The sequence below is a fragment of the Pararge aegeria genome, chromosome 15, assembly GCF_905163445.1.
Source record: "Pararge aegeria chromosome 15, ilParAegt1.1, whole genome shotgun sequence".
Lineage (NCBI taxonomy): Eukaryota > Metazoa > Arthropoda > Insecta > Lepidoptera > Nymphalidae > Pararge > Pararge aegeria.
The window spans coordinates 8,261,222-8,275,520 of record NC_053194.1 but is presented as its reverse complement, the minus strand read 5'-3'; positions in this window follow the sequence as shown (position 1 = coordinate 8,275,520).

The window sequence follows — 14,299 nt, the reverse complement described above, 5'->3', positions numbered from 1 at the left end:
GCCATGTCCAATGCAAATGAATCTTAGCGATAAAATCGTGGCAACTTATTGCATGTGTGTGGACGGGATTTTTTAAACGATGGATCGCTGCAATCTGCGCGCAATCAACTGATTGACTTCGAATTCAACTAAATCTATACAAGTTTTAACATTCACGGGACGAGTTGTAGTTTTATAAACATGCCACCATATTAAACTCTGCTGAGCTAACAAGCGTATTATTTACATTCACTTCTGTAATGTTATTGTAACAAGACCATAGCGAATTCCTGTCCTTATTGGACGCGAGATATACCAGCAAATGAAATTATAGCGTCTGTCGGTGATTTCAAAAAACTGACTTTGCTAAAGCTCATATAATTAATATATTTGAACGAACGACAAATGTCTTATATAAGATTGTCATACACTGTGGTCATATGTATGTCTAAAGCCTACCGACCAATCCTAACCCACGCTGCTATTCTTCGAAATTTTAAAAACCGATTTGGATAAAACATGCGATTTCTTGCTTCCAGAAAGCATTATTGTTATCATCTTCAAACTACAACTACAACAGAGTTACAAATAAATCAACGAGTCGCAATGTTGAATTGGCAATAGGTCGGGCACATAGCTGATGGAGGTTAGGTTCCCGAGGCGTTGGAATGGCGACCTCGTACCTGTAACCAAAACGTTGGTGGACCCCGAGAGAAGTGGACAGATGACATCAAACGAGTCGCAAGGAACGTAGCTTTAGTTTTAAGTTGGCGAACGAAGTTATCACCATCCCCTTACAATTATGTAAACATATATGTATGAACGCTTCATAAGCGCCTGTGATAGGCGCTTATGAAAAAGGTTGACATGATGATGAGACACCCCTGATTGTCTAATAGTAGAGAAAAAATACTATTTGGTTAGTCTGTTTAGGCAGCACAAGAACGCCCTTTTGACGACCTCCCTGGCGAAGCGATGAGCGCTGCGGTTTTATGTAGGAGGTCCCGGTTTCTGAATTTTGTCGGGTCTAGTATGGTGCAAGGGTGTGGCTTATTACCACCCTACTGACAAAGACTTGCCGCTAAACGATTTAGCGTTCCAGTACGATTTCGCGTAGAAAACGCCTAGCTACCATCTTACATGGCATCATCACTTACCACCAGGTGAAATTGCAGTCAAAGGCTGACTTGTAGTGAAATAGAAGGATAAAGAATCAGAAACTCCCCGGACGGAGTCTCAGGCAACGGCTAGTCATAAATACGAGTAGGATTCATATTCGAGGCGTGTTGCCATAAGAATGGAATGCGCATACGATACGGTTATCGGGTGACCCAGCCAGATAGCTGGGAATGCAGATGTCCCTTGCAACAGGCGAGTTTCGTTTTACCGGACATGTTTACATTCATTGGAAACCGACCGTCCAACGAGTCAGCTTTGTGAACTTACTTATGGTGGCAAACTATACCTACTATCTATAGTAATTAAGGATATTATTTTATTAAATTTTACTACATTAATAGTAATTATATTATTTTGTATGCCGACTACCACCACCGGGTAAAATTGTATTTTCCGCGCCAACGCCGAGTCAATTTTCAAACCATCCCCAGAACCCATTGAAATACAAACACAAAAGTTCATCAAAATCGGTCCAGCTGTTTAGGAATAGGATGACAAACACACGTACAGACAGTTATAGGTATGTTTTTCTGTCGTGTTAAGTATTCTCACCTTTGAACCCTCCCTAGACTTCGACGAGTATTTCGTGACCGTAATTAGCCAAATCGGTCCAGCCACTCTAGAGTTTCAGTGAGACTATTTATTTTCATATACAACGTGTAACGGAATTACGTAATACTGTTGAAGAGTGCATAAGTATATTTGTATGTATGGATTAACACATCCGAATGAAATAAGAAGCTAATTCACACATTATAAGTTCCCAAAATTTTGGCTCCAGCCTGAATTCCGATCCCGTTCCATAATATAAAGCGAACTACTGTTCCACAGAGATAGAAAAAAATAAGGTATCTAAGGTACATATAAAAAATAATCTTTCTACCCACTATCTTACTGGTATTTGATAACAATAATACAAACGATAAAAAATGATAAATGTTCGAGATAAACGGATATTGATTGTAAACGCCATTTGCAAGATAAACCACTTGGTGATAAATGTTTATGGTCAGAAACTTCAGGAAAATAGGGTTTTAGACATTATAACATCGTTATTTTTGGTATTGAAAAAGCAAAATAACCGGAGAAGACAAAGACCCGGACAAAACTTATGGACCGATATAGTTTTAACAAAGGTTGTATACTAAATTTACAGGGCGATTTTGACGCTAACATTAAAATCTCCCTGTAAATTTAGTATGATAACAACTTGTTTTCTGTTTTCTGAAAAATACTAAGTCTTTTCAGAAAACAAATACTGTTAACGTTAACAAAATAACTATACTAATATTTATAAACTGTATGAATAAAACTAATAAATCCCTACAATACTGTAACATCTTGGTGTAACACGGGCCTAACGGTTCAGAAATTTTAGACTGTCTGGCCAAGAGATTTGAGCTGTGCGTTGATTTGATATATCAATCAATCAGTATGCCAGGGTTGCCTCAAATTTAATATTTATATGACAAACATTACTTTTTTTTTTAAAGAATATTAGAAAAATATAAATAAATAATAAATAAATATACTTTGACGATACACACATCGTCATCTAGCCCCAAAGTAAGCGTAGCTTGTGTTATGGGTACTAAGACGACTGATGAATATTTTTATGAATAATATACATGAATACTTATATACATATAAACACTCAGACACTGAAAAATATTCACGCTCATCACACAAACATTTTCCAGTTGTGGGAATCGAACCCACGGCCTTGGACTCAGAAAGCAGGGTCGCTGCAAACTGCGCCAATCGGCCGTCAAATGAATTATAATCGCCTTACCTCAGCAACTAAGCAGCTTCCAATCAACAACTAAAACCATTGAACTTTTGGGCTCAATCATTAGATTGGATTGATTGCCATTTTTTTACGCATCGTAATCAGTCATTTTTGTATTTTCAAAATTAAAATCCGTTCGGGATATACGATGCCACAGACAGACACACACTCACACACAGACACGACAAACTTTTTCAAAAGTTTTTGCATCGGAAGTTACAAACAAACGACACAGTGATATGGATACGGTGATCGGATATGGCAAATGATATATATAATATATCTAGACCCGGCTTTAGGTACATTACACGCGCCGGCCAAAGCACGCCGAGTAGGCTATGTAAGGAGTGTCTGTGACTCATACCCTGGCGCCCACGCCTAACTTCGACGCTACATTCTATTAGGCAGATGGCGCCTGTTGCTCCTAATTATTAAGAAGGTTTTTAAGCAAATCTAATGCGTGATTTTTTTTTGGATCCCTAATCATTCAAGACTTTTATCAAACACGGATATTACAGTACTATGAAAATTTAGCTAATTTTCTATACTCCGCGAAAAGCAGGAAAATATGTACCGTGTTTTTATAATTTCTTCAATCTTTATACTCCTTACATATCTTCGGCAATGTACTCTCTACGCACGTTTCTCTCCTCAAGCATCCAAGGAGATGTTGACTCGACAATGAATAATTGTTAAAACTCCTTAACACACTACACTTAACAATTATTCACTCAACAAGTAAGCTTATTATGGAATTCTATCAAATACGGATATGACAGCCCCATTATCTCATAAGTAAATTAAAAACAAAACTTATCTAATAATAAAAATAGTAACTAGTAACTACTATAATAGGAATGTAACAGATACAACCTGTTACTGCTGCTTACGCTAATGTATTTTAACAGTCCTGAAATCTGATGTCGATTGAAAGAGAAATAAATAACTTTGTAACCTGATGTCTATTAACCCCTTAAAATAAATTAAATCAAAACAAATAATGCTAGAGTATGACGGGCGGAGTATTGAAGCGTTCAATATGTATTCAACGCGAACAGCCTTCAGTTCTTCTTCTTCTTTAAATGCCTCTCAATTACTGAAGGGCAGCAGTCAGTTTTTTAAACTTTTCCTGGTCCATGGCTACAAGGAACAGTTCACCGGCGGTCTTGATCCCGGTCCACTTCCGTATATTTCTTAGCCTGGACTACTTTCGCCTTCCAACCCCTCTTTTTACTGCAATCTTTCCCATCGTTATGGTTGGAAGCAATCGATACCTATGATCTTACGCTGATTGATGGTTCTTACCAACTCAGTTTTCTTCTGCACTCTATCAAGGACTTCAGCGTTAGGTACTTTAGCCGTCCAGCTTGCAGCTAATATAAGTCCAAATTTCGAAGGCTTCAATTCTTCGCAGGTCTTCTACAATTGTTTATGCCTCGCAACCATACAATACTACTGGCCAAATGTAGCATTGTAAGAGTCTGATACGGTGCTCCAGTGAGAGTTCAAGACCGCAAAAAACTTTATTCATCTTCATAAAAGATGCGCGAGGAATTTCTATGCGAACCCTTATGTAGGTGTCTGTTCAGTTCTTCGTACACGTTTATTACATTTTTTTAACAAATCCTGTGGGAACCGTTTGTTTTCATAGGAAACGCCTATTCACTCTCCGCCAAGATTGGTTGCTTTGTTAAGGCGTGAAGGAAGGACAAACAAACAAAAACCCTTTCGCATCTATAATATTATCGAGGATTTATTATTATTCTAAAATTTCTATTATAAAAGCCCCTGATCGAATAGATATCTATCTTTATGATTTAAAAAGACGACAAAGTCAAGGGCAACAGTTATTCCAAGATAAACATGTTATGACTTATGACTTTGTTGAACAAGTCTTAAAGAAAATCTTTATAAAATTATTGTATAAGTTAAGATTTGTAAATATTTAAGGTACGTAATGCCCTTTTTATTCCAAAGCCTTAACACGCGTCGGCGCCGTTCATTTGCCCCACTCCCACGATGTCTTTGTAATTGCAAAGTCGATTGTGGGCGGACGCCAGTTTGCCCTTCGTTGAGGATTACCATTTAGGTTCGTTAGAAAAATAAATCGCTTATTTACAAGCCTCAATACATAAAGTTACCTACAGCAAGTCATATCCGGCTCGAAGGATCAAGGTGAGCAGTGCTTGAAGTTGCATTACTCAACATCCACCTTAATTTTAAATAAACATTCACACAACGAAGTCCCAAATACCAATTAACATTTAAGGAACCCCTAAATAATGAGTGGCGTTATCTTGCCAAAGGTCAAGGAACTGCCTTATTGGTGATAAGATCAGAACACAAAATAAGTGAGTTTTGAGTTTTGTGGATTCAAGAATTATAGTGATATTTTCTAAATATCGTGAGGTACAATTCTACCTAATGTAAAATCAGATAGACCGCCACACTAAAAATATAGAAGAGAGACAAAGTAAAACTACACTCAACTAAATGATAATTAACTAAAGAACAAATAAAGAACGACCTCTTAGCAGGTATTTGTTAGCTCACTGGATTTTATCATACTTATTCCAAATGTCACTTACATCACGTAACCAGTGGGTCTATTGCAAAACGTTTGACCATTACGTTGCAATAGTTGGAATTGTTTTTTTTGCTCAATCATTTACGATATTCTTGTCATATTACGTTCTATTCTCCTTTCGGCGAAACTACTGTAGCTATAGCCTAGTGGTTAGAGCTTCGGCCTTCCTTTTGGGGAGACTGAGTTTGATCCCCGGTACGCAGCTCTAACTTTAAGAATTAAGCAATTCAAATACCACATTCTTTAACGATGAAGGAAAACATTTTGAGGAAACTTGCATGCCTGAGAGTTGTACATAACGTTCTCAAAGGCGTTAAGTCTACCAAATACTGGACCAGCGTGGTGGACTACGGCCTAAGCCCTTCCCATTCTGTGAGGAGACGCGTGCCCTGTAGACTGTTAATGGGTTGATAATGCTGATGATGATGTTTGGCTCAAGATATTTTTAGTCAGAAAGTACCTATTGCGATTGTCAAATGGTCTCTGCCATTTAGCGACCATAGACCAGCAAACGAAGAACAATAAACCCACAGATTAAATCTAAAATCTTCCAACAGAGGAGTTCATTTGATGGTTTTGTTATTTCTACTTATCTATGCCCAAAAATCTGTTGGAAATGTTGTAATCATTAATCTTCCCAGATATTTCATCCATCCGGAAGAAAAGGTTATTTGCCTAGCTACTAAGGGAATGTAACGTAGCGACGCGACGTAGTATTAGGTGATAATGAAGGAGAAATAAAGGGAGACAGGCGCAAATGAACATAAAGTAACAGTGCAGCCTTGCAAGGACGTTGCGTCTATGCCGGCAAGGTATTAATTAACTCGGTACTCACCTTAACGCTGACTCACCGCTTACCGATTATGGCATGGTTAAAATGTGCACATTTTAATAGCTAGAGGCTAACTAGCGACATCTAGTGAACGATATTCGATCCAACAGAAATGGATGGCGCGGGCGGTGCGCAAGCGGTTACCTTTTCAAGGAATTACTTAACAATGTTTATGTAAATAGTATCTGTTTTTGTAACACAAAGGAATACTTCAATATAAATATACTCGTACCTATAAGTATTGAGGCCGCCTATTTATGTAATTCTAAGGTCGATGATATCTTAAATAAAAGGAAGCTGGAAGTGTACTAACTAAGAACGTGAAGCAAATCAGGCTCTTAGAACCTAGGGTAAGAACCTAAGGCGTCATTGAGTGTTAGCAATACGAAGTTTCAAATTTTTACTTTAAGAAATAAAGGTGGTTTTAGATTTAAAAAAAAACGAAGAAAAGATTAAGTATTTATTAATTAGCTTCTTCTTTGGTATTCTATAGACGATAACAAATATCGTTTTACCTTCTGAAAAAGTTTGACCGTTTGAGAGATCGAGATATATCCAACTGATATATCAAATATTTTTTATTTATAGAGAAACTTTTTTTTATAAATAGGATCCGAAGGAGCTAGCGGGTCACCTGATGGTAAGTAATCACCTACGCCCAGTGAGCTATAGTAACATATTAAATCAATGCCTACGCCCATGAACGTCTGTAGCCCCAGAGCTACCTTTGCCGGTTTAAAGGATTTTGTTTATCCAAACTAAAAATTAATTTATTTAAAGTAGGCCTAGATTATAAGCACTTTTGAAACTTCAAGTCTGTCTGTTTGTAGTGACTCTACCACCCGTTCGGAAGGTAGATACTTATATATCCGCTCCTTGAAGTTTAGTTTTGAAGAACCGCATCAGCTGAGTGATTGTTCCACAATATACGGAAAAGATCTGGTTCATGGCAGCAGCAGAAGAATACCATCCAGGTGGAGATGATTTTTTCTCTATGATCAGAGAACAGGGATTGTGTAAACCACAAATAGATCTCTTTGGTGCTCTGGGGACTCCAAGGTCAATTTCGAATTGTCAACAAGTCGAACAGCATACTTTTGCATCAGGCCAAATGGAAGGAGTTGATTTAGATTGGCCCAGTCCAAAGATGAAACCAGTACTCAAAAAAGTTGTCTTACTTGTGCTTTATAGAGCTTGGAGACGGAGCTTAGGCGAAAAGAAACATTTGGCTCTTTTGAGCACTCGAAGCTTTTTGAAAGCTATAGTATAGGGTTCCCATCAAACTTAGCGTGGAATTGGACTTTGTTCGAGATGTTGTTGATCCTAATTCTATACGGAGATTGGACGCAGCAAAGAGAATTTTCGGAACGTATTTGCTAATAAGAAAAGGGCATAGATATTAATTCGGCCGGACCAAGTCACGGATTAATGCTAGCGTAAATAAACAACCTGTTTTCCTAAAGGAAATAGCCAAATTATTAGATTCGCAGAATGGTTGATTCAACTGCGTAAAATGAGAATTACGTCACACCTATACCTACCTTCCTATACCTATTTGCATGACCGTGAATTCATGATAAGTGCCTCGCGCGGTCTAGTGATTAGCAAGTTCAACTACTGATCACTGGGTCCAGGGTTCGAATTCCGGGTTGGCCAAGAATTCGTATTGGGGTTTCTGTGCAAACAAAATTAGGAAATTGGCGGTGCTAACCGTTAGTCCCGTCTCCCGATTATTAAAACTACATCATCATCATATCAACCGATAGACGTCCACTGCTGGATAAAGGTCTTTCGAAGGGAGCTCCAAATTCCACGGTTTTGTGCCGCTGGTGGGCAGCGGCTCCCTGCGACGCGCTTAATGTTGTCTGTCCACCTTGTTGGCGGTCGAACCCTTCATGGGATAATAATGAACCTACATGTTTTTAAGCTTGCCAACCCACATTGCAGCAGCGTCGTGGGTCTTTGAGAAAATGTCTATGGTATAAAATAACCTATTTGTTTTCAAACCGATAAGATGGTAAATACATTCACTATTTAAGACTTAAAAATAAGAAAAAAAGATAAGAAAGTAACAGTTGGCTTCCACAGATCATCATCAATAGCCCATAAAAGTCCTCTGCTGGACTAAAGGCCTTTTCCGAAGGTAAAGTTTGCCTATAACCACCATATAGGAAAGACGAGTTGGTGATCGCAGTAGATGGTAGACGTAACACAGAGGACACTGCTGCCAGTTCTGCGTTACATTCCCTTAGTCGCCTCGTACGACACCTGCGGTGGTGAAAACTGTTTTCCGATCTGCCATCACACCGCATGAATATAATAGATCATCATCATCATCACCATCATCTCAACCAATCGACGTCCACTGCTGGACATAGGTCTTTTGTATCGACTTCCACAATACACGGTCCTGGGCCGCTTGCCTCCAGCGGCTCCCAGCGACTCGCCTGATGTCATCTGTCCACCCCGTTGAGGGCCGACCTACGCTGCGTTTACCGGTGCGGGGTCGCCATTCCAGCACCTTAAGACCCCAACATCCACCGGTTCTCCGAGCTATGTGCCCTGCCCATTGCCACTTCAGCTTCGCGACTCGCTCCGCTATGTCGGCAACTCTAGTTCTTCTACGGATCTCCCCATTTCCGATTTGATCACGTAGAGAATTGTTTAATAGATATCTCCTCCAAATTACGATTTAATCCATTGAATTAAAAACCGCACTAAAATCGGTTCATCCGTGAACGTTATGACAACATCTACAAACTGGTCCTACTATCTATAAACGGGTTTAACTTCGAGCACCCCTCTTTTTACATCGGGGTAAATAAAAGATGACGTAATGGCATTGGTATCTGTCTAGACAAGTAAAACTATTGTTGACTGGTACTTTGAACGGACCTTCCTTGTTATTCTTATCACTCGGCACCGGATCTCAAAACACCCTACGACCCTCGCATTTAAACTATAGCATGCACTATGCGTCATGTCTTTAGATAGAGGCACAAAGATCGCGTTTTATTTTTGTAGGTATTATTACACACAAATTAAATTGCTGGAATAATTGAGTCAGAATAAAATTAGTGATATCAGAATTTTGCTTATCAAAGTTTGAGCTGTGAATCTAGAAAACTTAAATATTTCTTAACAAGCTTGCAATAAAGAAGCTTTAATTATGAATTGTAACAAGACAATTAAACACGAAAAAAAAAATTTATAATAAATTTTAAAATGTTTATAATAGTTTCGGAAGTTAGACCGCGATTGCCAGGTAAAGATGGTAAGTAAAGACTAAAAAATATTATAAAATAGGTATCTCATACTAAAAGTCTACTTTTAGTATTGTTATAAAAGTAGTGAGTGGAAACCTCAACTCACTGCAAGAGCCCAGTGAGTAACTGAATGAATGAATTATTTGAAAATAGGCACCTATTCTGAAATAATTCATGAATTTTAGATGTAGGCTTGTATCCCACAGCTGGACACAAGCCTGGAGCTTATACTCTCCACTATGCTCCAGGTATACGAGTTGGTGGAATTTAAAGGTTATAAATCGCATAAAGTTCCGTATGGTGGCGTATGTCGTACGAAGCGTCCGGTCCTCTGTGCGAGTAGCACAAAGGACCATATTCTAGACCATAGAAGTCACAATTAACATATTCTTCTTTAATATTAAAAGTTTTAAATTCTTTTTAACTAATTTAGCAGCACCTAAACAGTTACTAAATAGGGTTTCTAGTAAGACAGTCTTAATGAAATTCGACTCATCAAAAACAACAGCAGTTTTCCTTAATGTTACGCAATAAAATTAATAGGAAAAGAAATGACGAAGTTGTGCCTCAAGCCCTAGAAACCTTTTCTAAGAAGCGTGTCTAATGAATAACATGTGAAGGAAAACAAACTTATCTGCAAAGATAACATACCCAGTTTATCGTTAAAAGCCTATTTTCATACCGAGTACTTACTACAAAAAGGTGTTACCTATGTTGTGTACTTAGTATGTTGTCATAGATGTTTTTATGGAAATAGAGGAGTTAGCCACGTTCTGGCGAATGGCCATAACAAAACAAGGTAATTACCTGGAATTCAATTTCGCGCTTACGATACCAACAAGCAATTCATTATTATTATTTGGAAAAATGCATTTCTGTGTAAATATATATTTTAATATTTGAATAGTTAACTTTTTCTTCATTTTTATTGTAATAATTGACGGTCCAAGCAGATAACCTATTTCACGTTTAGTGGAAAACCATATAAATCGCCTATAAGGAACACTTCGCAGGTCATGTAAGGAACACGTCCTGCAATTAGTGCCGTGCACTTCATGCACAAAAGCACTGCATACCCTAACATTTGTATAAAACTGGCAACGGAGGAGGATTTTGGCATTTTTTGCCATTTTACTTTTTTACGCTTACCCCGGTCCAAATTCCTGTGCACGCCACTGCCTGCAATGCACCGCCAACCATCGCCTAAAACAGAGCAATACTTCGCATGCGAGAAAGACTTCCAACAACGTGTCGCCTTCCTGACCTGAGGCATAATTGTCAACCCTCATTCAGACTTGAACACAGCATTACAAAAATAGCTGCTTGACGGCAGAAATAAGCATGGTGGTTCTGTTGGTGCTTCCCCGGACGAGCTGTGTCTCAAAAAGCTCTCGCTAGCTTAAATCGCTAATTCGTCCTTATGGCATACGTAATTGTAGTCCTACCAAATACGGGCACTTTAGTATCACCATATCTACGTGAACAGTGCAAGTAAATCATTAAATTTAAATACCGTCAAGAGAACAGATTATAATTTGCTTTATCAGTGGACGTCAATCGCTAGAGGTGACGGTGATCATTATGAACTTTTTTGTACAAATAAATTGTATACAGTTCACATAGTTTAATTGTTGTTGTAGGGCAAATATAGTAAAATCTCGAATACGATACGCCAAGTGTAGTTCCGTCATAACAGTGGGCATTAATGACGGGCGCCCGCCAGCGCATACAGTTAAGTTCAATAATGTTGCCGTCTGATCCGTCTATTTATAAAACGTTATGGTATTTACATACAAGATATTTTCCTACTAGTTTTCTTGAAGACTTCCACTGTAACAAATGATAAGCTAGTTGCACGTACCTAAGGTTTTGTCACAATCAATGTAACCTCTAATATCGATCGATGAAAATGAATAAACATACATATTTACAAAGACTGAAAAGATAATACAAAATATTTTTGACTAGTTTTTACGCTCTATTTCGCTGACTTCAAAAGGCCAAGATATCAAATAAACTACATGTAGAACAAAGTTTGTATCTACTGCTTACTTTACATGAACTTTTATAGCTTAGCTATTAATTTATGGTGTCACCACCTTGTCCATCTCTGCAAGTGAGGATGATGGCTACAAACGCACAGTAATATGAACATACAGAACCCTCATTGATCCATTTTTGCATGTAGTGCAATAACAGTGAAAACGCCCCGCGCACGTCTCACTTCAAGCCCGCGTTATCTGGCTAGCTAAATAACTGTTTCCTATTTTCCCATTTTATGTCAAATAATTACTTAGGGGTCAAATAATTACTGTCAACTGCTAAATAGTGTGAATTAACTACCTGTTCGAGAAACACTACTGTGTTTTTAGTGGAGTGGTTTTTGATGCGTCAATATTATTCGTGTACCTACACGGTTTCTATCTGTTCGTAGCTCTGTAGCTTCTTCCAAAATTACTAGCGAGCCATAAATACGCATAAATTTGCCCGTACTGTTTTGTCTAGAATACTCTGTTTTTCTTTTCTAAAATATGCATGTACCTACACTATAAACCTTCTTTTGGAATCATACTAACGATTACTGAAAACTGCATTAAAATCAGTTGCGTATTTTTATAGATCTAAGCGTATAAATAGCAGGAGCTACTTTGTTTCGTAATATGTGAAGATTTCCATGGTTGTGTTTCGAAGCCATAATCAAACAATCAAATGTCGAATTTATGTACCACTGCTTGGATACCGTGATCTGTGAAGGACCAAAACGATCCCGATGGTATTAGTAATTTTCGTTATTACTTACAACGTATTTTGCATATTAATAAAGTTCCAAAAGCGTGCTTCGGATGGCGGCGTCTACGCTATTTCTGGTCGCTCTCCCGGTACTATTCCGGGCCAGACAGCGACTTCGGCGCCTCGTTGCATAGCTAAACCGCTCTTCACCTTTACGCCCAAAAAAACCACCTTTGATCTACACACGGATTCGCTTTTGAAGATCAGAGATGTTAAGTGAAGTTGATTTTGTAGTAAGTAATAAACTGTTTTTTAAACAAACACGCATTTGATTAGCGTTTATACCTCCTCACGAAGTTTGCTGGTTTATACTACCGTTTTCGCTGCAAGGACCTATAGGTAATACAGAATACTGATTACTATAACTTATCTGACTACGTCAACGTGGTCTTCAAAGTGAAGATTTTGACGAAGTTTAACTAACTGCAGTGCAAAGTTATGATATTGCTGTTTAAATAATCCCGTGACGTATCTTCAAAAATGCCCCGTCATATGTGTCTTAAGATGGCACGCGCTTGCCGACAAGAGGTTGCGAAAATCAGGAAGTAGCCCCAAGTTATAGCAGAGGATTTCGTCAGAATAAATAAGTAAATAAATAAATATACTACGACAATAAACACATCGCCATCTAGCCCCAAAGTAAGCGTAGCCTATGTTGTGGGTAAATAAAGATGACATGAAATTACCTATTTTTACACCATCTATTTGTTGTCGCTCGTGTTATCCTAATCCTAAGGTTGCCTGGCAGAGATCGCTTCTCAGCGATAATTCGGCTTCACTTTCGGGGCCGAGTTGGAATCCCAGCACGCACCTCTAACTTTTCTAAGTTAGGTTAGTTTTAAGCAATTAAAGTACCACTTGCTTCAACCGTGAAGGAAATAATCGTGAGGAAACCTGCATGCCTGAGAGGTCTCCATAATGTTCTCAAACCGCAGCGTGTGGAGTTCACCAATCCAGCAATCCAGTGGGCCAGCGTGGTGGATTACGGCCTTAACCCTACTCATTGTGGGAGAGACCCTGCACGATTAGCATGGGCAACCTTCTCAGGAAAAGGATACAAATTTATCTCCTCCCAGCTTCTTCAACTCTCAGGGCATTGGTGCACAAGTGGAAATAATACCTTTCCAAATAATACATGTGTAATTATAAACGGCGGTAAACTTCTCCTATTCCCTGTTCCCGTGCAGGTGGAACACGTTATTTATATCCTTTGTCCGGGAAGATAATTGTCTTCTGCCCATGCTAGCCGTGCTGCTGTAATGGGTTGATATGACAAGCTCAATTAAGCAGTGTTACTTGTATCTACATCGTATCGCCCTACTGCTCCTTACAATATGTGGATAGTTTTGTGGATTACATAGTAACCCCATTTTTTTTTTTTTTTATAGCTATTGTTGTAATATGCAATTGTTTTCCGTCCCAAATAAATAAAAATAAAATACCTAAAGCTCCCATATTTGCATCTTATAGTTTAAGACGAAGATTGAAGGAATTAGGTGCTTATGCATGAAATGGTGTTTGTGTACACAAATAGATGCGAACTTTACGAGTCTAAAATAAGTGATGATATCATCACGCTTCAATTGAAAGACGAAACGAAGGAGATAAACACAAAACAACATTAAATGACGCAAGCTTAAGATGATAGCTGAGAAACATTTCATTATTCAGTCTTAATGAGCGTATCTATTATATATAAGCTTAAGTCGCTGGGGTAACTATTACCTACAGTAGGTAGGTATTTGAACCCGTAAAAAGTTTTTCATCATACTTAAATTACGCAGTGACAAGCATAACATCTACTGTATCAAAAATATATCACATAAGCAGACTCGTGATGAGTCATGAACCAATGACTCATTTTTTTTTTATATATT